This window comes from Pan paniscus, chromosome 2 (genome assembly GCF_029289425.2).
Source record: "Pan paniscus chromosome 2, NHGRI_mPanPan1-v2.0_pri, whole genome shotgun sequence".
Classification (NCBI taxonomy): domain Eukaryota; kingdom Metazoa; phylum Chordata; class Mammalia; order Primates; family Hominidae; genus Pan; species Pan paniscus.
The window spans coordinates 183,851,383-183,859,943 of NC_085926.1; positions in this window are offsets into that span (position 1 = coordinate 183,851,383).

The following is an 8,561-nucleotide window of genomic DNA, read 5'->3' on the forward strand; positions in this document are numbered from 1 at the left end:
AAAGTGCTGGGACTACAGACGCGAGCCACTGCACCTTGGCGGCTATAGCATTTCTGACGGGCTGCCCCGCTGAGTGTTGCAAGAGGATTAAAAATGTACACACCCTTTACTTGGCAAAACTCCTAAGAAACCATCTTAAGTAAATAAACACAAATATAGATAAAAATATAATTTTGAGGATTTTATATGAAAGTATTTTTTCATGAGAGCAAAAATATAGAAGTAAGCAAAATGTTCAGCATTTAAGAAATGGATAATTAAATTACTGAAGTTTAAAAATTCCTTTAAACTGTAAATTCTTTAGAACTAGCATTTGTGACGAATTTTTACTGAGAAAAATTATGTTTTAAGTGAAAAATATTGGATTATATCCAGCATTATATCTAGCCTAATCCCAATTGTGTAAACTACATATACATAGTAAAACATTGGAAGGAAAAATATGCCAAAATGTTAATAAATGTTTTCATTGAAGTAAAATTTTGGTTGATTTCTATTTTCCTTATTTTAAGTTTCTTCTTTCCCCTAGTTTTCCATAATAAAAATTGTTAGTTTTGGCCGGGTGCAGTGGCTCATGCCTGTAATCACAGCACTTTGGGAGGCTGAGGCGGGCGGATCACTTGAGGTCAGGAGCTCGAGACCAGCCTTGCCAACATGGTGAAACCCCATCTCTACTAAAAATACAAAAATTAGCCGGGTGTGGCAATGCGTGCCTGTAGTCCCAGCTACTAGGGAGGCTGAGGCACGAGAATCGCTTGAGCCTGGATGGCATAGGTTGCAGTGAGCCGAGATTGCGCCACTGCACTCCAGCCTGGGCGATAGAACAAGATTCAGTCTCAAAAAAAAAAAAATTGTTACTTTTATGTTGAACTTTTACATAAGCAAGAGTTATTTTAAAAATTTAACAAATATTATTTATCGATTGTCCTGTCTTCCTTATAACAAATATAATAATTATTTATGAGTGTTTACTATGTCCTAGCCACTCTAAGAGATGAAGGTATACACTTTCATTGAATCTTATATCGACACTCTAAGAAAGATTATCTTCTCATTTTATAGATAAAGAAACATACTTCACAGAGTTTAGGTAACGTGCTCAAAGTCACACAGTTATTAGGAGTCAGGATTTAAATCTAAGTCTGTATGTTTCCAAAGTCCATGAGCTTTTCACCACACACTAGAACTTTGATCCTCCCTCCCAACCAAGGGACGCTTGCAGCTCTGAAGTCCCATCAAGACCACACAAGGGCAGAGTTCTCAAGTTATAAAAGGATTCGGTCATCAGATTCATTCAGAATTCAGTTGTTTGGAATTTGGACATATTCTCCTTAGAAACAATGTATAAATGCTAATGTGCAACACTGTATAAAGATCAACTCTAAAAGTTGGTGAAACCCATCTACCCATATGCTGTGAAACCACAACTTTCCATAGGATATTGCTTGTTAATCCTGTCTCCCAGATGCACACACAAGAGAATAACGAAACTAACACTGGGGTGAGGACAAGGCAGTGCTTGGCGGAGGGCGGGCTCAACATTCGCGCATGTGCAGAAAAAGAATGCGGAGCCACGGTGTGCTCAGGCTACCGGCAAAGCCGTGGATCTGCGTGGCTAACGGGGGGCAAGACAGGGGTCACGGGGTTGAGTGTGGAAGCCCTGCGTGGAAATCGAGAGAGCCCTCAGGAGGTCTTGGGGGATCAAACCCAAAGGTTTCCAAGAGCCGGGCTGGTAGATGAAGGAAACAAGCCAGATGTAGCACAGAAGGGAGTGGTGGCGACTGTACCGACAGGAGACCGTGCGACCCACCTAAAGGCAATACAAATACATTTAAATAGAAACACATTGACAGTCAAATGTAACTTGTGGCTGGGCGCAGTGGCTCACGCCTGTAATCTCTGCACTTTGGGAGTCCGAGGGGGGCGGATCACTTGAGATCAGGAGTTCCAAACCAGCCTGGCCATCATGGTGAAACCCCGTCTCTGTTAAAAATACAAAAATTAGCCAGGCGTGGTGGCGGATGCCTGTAATTCCAGCTACTTGGAAGGCTGAGGCAGGAGAATCGCTTGAACCTGGGAGGCAGAGGTTGCAGTGAGCAGAGATCGCATTACTGTACTCCAGCCTGGGCGACAGAGCGAGACTGTGTCACAAAAATACAAACCAAAAAAACAACAAAAAAACCCCAGATGTAACTTGTGTCAGTTATTACTAAATGGTGGTTTTCTGACTTTAGGATTAATTCCTGAACCCTCTGATTTTGTGGAAGGGCTGGGACTTGGTGAAGCTGTAGGTATCGTGAGTGACTGGCCTGATCACGAGGGGAAGGAGCACCCACAGAATGCCAGGGTCCTCCTCTTTGGCAGTGGGGAACTATTGGGTGTTATTATAGCAGCTATCATCACCTTAATCAGTATAGTATTTTTATGCCCCTTTTATAGAGAAGTAGTGGGTGATGGCTGTGGGGTGAAGGGGTTGAGGAGCTTGTCAGCAGGCCTCACTCCTATCTGTGTTATTACAAATAAAGCATTCCCTCATTGCTTCTGGCAAATGTTTGGCCATGGGGAAAAGAAAGAAGCAAGTAACCAACATTTGTTGAAAACTGTACTGTTTCATAGTCATCATTTTATTTTTATTTATTTGTTTACTTATTTTGGAGACAGGATCTTCTTTTGTCATCCACACTGGAGTGCAGTGGCATGATCACAGCTCACTGCAGTCTTGACCTCCCAGACTCAAGTGATCCTCTTGCCTCAGCCTCCCGAGTAGCTGGGACTACAGGCATGTACCACCATGCCCGGCTAATTTTTTTTATTATTTTTTAGCAGTGGCAGGGTTTTACCATGTTTCCCAGGCTGGTCTCGAACTCCTGGGCTCAAGGGATCCTCTCATGTCAGCCTCCCAAAGTGCTGGGATTACAGGCATGAGCCACTGCGCCTGGCCTCATAGTCACTCTTTTATTTAAGCTTAGTATCTCCCTGAAAAGTTGGTGTATGTGGCAAAGACTAGCTAGATGTTTACCAATCTTGGTTTCCTTGTCTTCTTTGGTACACAGCTGGACCTCATTTCTCAGCGTTTTTTGCAATTACAAAAACACTGTAATTAAAAAATTAATTACAGCTGTAGGACTGTTCTAGACACTAGCATGTGAGTGGAAGTGGTGTGTGACACTTCTAGGCCTGGCATAAATCTCTTCCACTTGCCACAGTCCTCCATCATCTTCCCCTTACCTTTGGACTGATGTCCATGCTGATGACTTTGGTGGAGCCCAGCCACCTAAATTCCCTCTTAGAGGAGAGCGGCTCACAGATTAGGAGCACCTGTTTTCAATTTTATGTGAACACAAAATAAACTTCCATAACATTAGAGGCAATTGACATTTTTGAGGGTGTGTGTTTATTATAGCAGCTATCATCACCTTAATCAGTACAGTATTTTTATGCCCATTTTATGGAGAAGTAAACTGAGGCCCAGAGAGTCGAGTGACTTGCCCAAGGTCACACAGCTGAAAAGTAATGAATTCGAACCCAGATTTATCTAGCTGTTAAACCCAGGATCTTTCTACAATGACACACTGCCTCTAAATTCAACAACACATTCTGTAGTGCCTAGTTTGTGCTTTCTTATCCTATTGGAAACCCCACCACACCCACATCTGATGGAGCCTCCAAAATACAAGCAGACAGGAGAGAAGAGTTGGGGTAATGGGGGGCTGAATCATCAAGATTTCAATTTAATATCAAGTTGCTTAGGGGGAAATCCATATGCAGCTCCCAAGTCCTTCTGAAAGCCAGGTGGGGGCAGCTGGCACAGAAAAATGGGGTCTGTAGTTCCCCTGCCTGCCATCAGGGACCTGAAAATCCTAGGGGAGTTTTTAATTCCCAGTGGCACTCTTGCTGGTCCTCTTGTTCATTAACATCTGTGTCCCTCCAATTTGGGCTCTGGCTTGAACTCTATGAACTGCTCAAAGAGGCTCTTGCTACCTCTTTGTTCAAACAGACAATGGCTGCAATAACAAAGAGGAAAATCAGATGCAGGTGAAAGTTTATTTTTAACATTTCCGAGGCCAAATGAGGATTTAACATGAAAATCAGAGCCCTCACTTCCGCCTGCTCTCTCCAAAAGTGGCTGGGGTGCTTTTGGCTGGCCCAGACTCCAACACTCTTGGATCCCTTCCAAATGAGTACACCACTGATGAGGTAGACAGTTTAGTCTTTCTGAGCCTTCTTTTGGCAAGAAATAGACATTTTGTTTGGAGATGAGGTTAAACTTGAACCCGTACATTGTGATTAGCTTAGGAAGCCAGGCTGGCCTGGCCACCCCAAATATGTGAGGTTGTCTTTACATGTTATTTTATTTTATTTTTTTGGGACAGAGTCTCGCTCTGTTGCTCAGGCAACAGAGCGCAGTGGCACAATCTCAGCTCACTGCAACCTCGCCTCCCAGGTTCAAGCAATTCTCCTCCCTCAGCCTCCTGAGTAGCTGGGATTACAGGCATGCACCACTACACCTGGTTAATTTTTGTAATTTCAGTAGAGACAGGGTTTTGCCATGTTGGCCAGGCTGGTCTTGAACTCCTGGACTCAAGTAATCTGCCCACCTTGGCCTCCCAAAGTGTTGGGATTACAGGCATGAGCCACTGTGCCCGGCCCTGTCTTTACATTTTAGTCAAATCAGACTGAAGCCTGAATAAATGTGTAATAAAGTGAAAATTCTTTGAAACCATGAGTCTGAAAGCTCCCTTGGGGATGAGCTCCTAGCTTGCCTCTCTTGTGTGGCTCGTCTGAAGCTTGCAGATGGCAGAGGCCTGTGAGGTTCCTGTGAGAAACAGCAAGAATTACCAGGAGCTGGTGTGCCTGGAGCATCTGCACTGTGCAAGGTACTTAACCCCTTTATCCAGTCATCATAACCATCTCCTGAGGTCAGAATCATTATCAGCAGTGTTTGAGGGAACCAGCCCAGAAAGGTGTGGAGTCAGCCCATTCCTTGCAGAGCATACCTAAGATTATTCGACTCCAAGGCCAATTTTCTTTCCATTGTACCATAGTGTGAATGAGCATTAGTTTTCTGTTCCCTGATTTCCCACCTACCAGCAGGAAGCAGAAAAGTGCAGAAATGGTCTTGTGCTTTCGTCCTCCTGAGAACCCAGCAGTGGTAGCTTTCCTGTAGAAACTCAGAAAGGAGAAGTTATGGGTTCATGATAGCCATGATTATAATAAAATGGTTCCAGAAAACCAAACAAACCAACAACAACAGCAACAAAACCCGAAATGGCTTGCTCTTCTTCTTATGCTTCACTTTAAGCTAAATCGGCTTTCTGATATAAAATGGCCTTCCTTTCTTTTTCAATTCTTCCATTGGCAAGTCTTGGGCAAAGGGTGGATTGACAAAGAAAGGAAAAGGGGAGCAAGCGGTCCTGAGAGCTAAGAGCTGCCCTTCTTCTTTTAAGACACCTGGTGAATATTCCCTCCTCTTGCTTGTGTTTTATTTCAGCCTGTCTTCCCTAGGGCTCCTCCAAGGTTCTGACTGGTCAGCCCACTACTACCTTGGTACTTACCCTTTTTCCAGAAAAAGAGGTATTCCTTGAGGTTACCAAATCAGTTCTCCTCAACTCTCCATCTCCAGCCAACACCTCTCACCCAACGCTGCCCTGTGTTACCCCATTTACCCCCACTACTTTTTTTTTTTTTTTTTTTTTTTGAGACAGAGTCTCACTCTGTTGCCTAGGCTGGAGTGCAATGGCGTGATCTCAGCTCACTGCAACCTCTGCCTCCGGGGTTCAAGTGATTCTCCTGTCTCAACCTCCCAAGTAGCTGGGATTGTAGGTGCCCACCACCACAGATGGCTAATTTTTGTATTTTCAGTAAAGACAGGATTTCACCATGTTGGTCAGGCTGATCTTGAACTCCTGACCTCAAGTGATCCACCCACATCGGCCTCCCAAAGTGCTGGGATTACAGACGTGAGCTACCACCAGTAACTTCTATAAAGCTCAACAAGGGTAAAGTCAAGGGCAAATCTTCTCCCTCAAACCAACTTCTTTCTTTCTTCTCATCTTTAACAGGGCCACTGCCAGCATTCAGGAGCCCAGGCTTGCAGTCAATGACTCTTCCTTTCCCATTAACTCCCATAGTCTGTCATTCACAAATTCCTATTTGTCCTTTCTTCCAAATGCCTCTTGCATTTCTTACTTTTCTCTCACTCCCTGTATCTTCATCCTAGCCCAGAGCCTGCCCCTGGGCTGGTATCCCCATAGACTCTTCCTTTTCTAAACTATCATTCTACTCCATTCATCTATTCCTTCATTCATCAGAAGAGCATCTGTGGAGCACTTAGTGCCAGACACTGCGCTAGACACTAGATGCACCCGTAACACAGCCATGGTCCAGCTGGGGAGGCAGGTAATTGACAGGCAACTACAGTGTCTTGGGGTGAGTGTGATGATGGAGGAAGCCCTTAGCTGGGACCGTAATCCAGATGGAGAGGCGTGTTGGGGAGCCTACACACTCCTACTGGTTTCATTGTCCTAAACACTTTTATCTTGTTTCAACTAAAATTGACCTTCTCTTACTTTTGTTCCTTTGGGTTCAAACTTTGTAACCTGAGATTCTAAGGCCTTTCTTGTCAACCAAGCCCCATTCCCAGGACCCTCTAGTGGAAGAGGTAGTAGTAACAATGATAGTAATAATAGCACATCTTCATTAAGCTTATTTATCTTAAATAACAGGCCCTCTTCTAAGTACTTTTCTTATGTTAACTCTTCACAATATTCTCTATGAAGGAGGTATAGGTACTATGATTAGCACCACTGACAGAAGGGGAAACCGAGGCATGAGTGCTAAAAGGCAGAATCTGGGTTCAAATCCAGGTGGTATGGCTTCCAGACTGGCATGTGACGATGACACCATTGCGTGTCAGTGTAACCTGGCTGTGTGGACCTCAGACTCTCTACCATACACCCTAAGTTCTTCCCAAAGACCTTTTTACTCCTGATCCCCTCTCCCCTGAGAATGCCCTTCTCTTTCTTATCAAACGCTATAGAAGGCTTTATTTACATATAAAAACAGAGCCTTCTTCCACGGAAAAGGCACTGGGTCTGGACTCAGTTCGATGTTCAAATCTTGTTTCTGGCTGCCAAATCCTTTCTTCTCCCTGACTCTCAATTCTTCCATCTCTGCAATGGGAATATTACTATTCTCCTCACACAGCCATTCTGAGTATGATGTGAAAATAATGCATGTGAGTGTGCTTGGAAAACTGCAGTCCCATACAAATTTACAGGAATCAACATCATTTTTTTCCTCTGGCTTCTCAAAATAAGAATGTTGTTATACAGTCTGAACTTCACTACAGCAAAGTTTGCTTACACATTCCACTGGGCATGGGACTATCTTTCTATACCTCAACTTCATCATCTGGGCAATGGGCATAATACCAGCTGCTTTATAGAAACATTTTGGGAATTTAATGAATTTTTTTGTTTTTTGAGACAGAGTCTCACTCTGTTGCCCAGACTGGAGTGCAATGGTGCGATCTTGGCTCACTGCAGCCTCTGCCTCCTGGGTTCAAGTGATTCCCTTGCCTCAGCCTCCTGAGTAGCTGGGATTACAGATAGGAGCCACCATGCCTGACTAATTTTTGTATTTTTAGTAGACACGAGGCTTCACCATGTTAGCCAGGCTGGTCTCAAACTCCTGGCCTCAAGAGATCCGCCCGCCTCAGCTTCCCAAGTACTGGGATTACAGGCGTAAGCCACCGCGCCCCGCCAACAATAGTGTTTTAAAAGAATTAGATGCATAATAGACATTGAAGAATGTGTGTTGCCTGTCTCCCCCAAACCTTGGTTTTTCTCTAGCTGCTGGGGATGAATCAGTTTTGGTTCTCATTAGAAGGAGCCAGTCCAGAATCATGCCTTCTCTCTTCTTCTATTCTGTTAATAGATGAATGACACCTGTATTCTTGGAGCTTCTGATTTAATTCAGCATCAACACTGAAATATTTGTTTACCAAAGAAAAATACTTTCCATGCTCCTCTGACTGTGTCATCCACATGCGCCACCACCAGCAGCCCAAAGCCAGTTCCGAAGTAGCAGAACATTTTTCGAGCAAAACAGCACTCTGTGACCCTCGGAGTGCTTGTTCAGCTGAAATTACTTGTGTCTGGCACAGACCTTCTCTTTTGATTTTGGCAGGATTTCAGGGAGTGAAAAAGCTAGGTTAGTGTTAGGGCTGGGATTAGAATTTGGTACTCAACAGATCATACTGTTAACACTTCTCCTCTTTGCTAACTTTATGAAGTTCAAGAAAAGCTTTCTGGGGAATGGCACCAATTTATTTGCCAAAAGCTGAGATGGGCCAAGGAAGATGTAGTCAGCATTTGGAATCTCCTTGCCTTAGGGTTTAACAGCCAAGGAGGGAAGAAGGATGTGCTGGGGAGCGGGGGAATAGGGGCCATGTGGGTAGTGCTGGAAGGATTCGGGATGCCGAACAGGCTTGGCTCCTTGCGGTTCCACCCCCACAACATCTCTCAAGCCATGCGCCGTCCTCTCCTCTAGCACAGCAC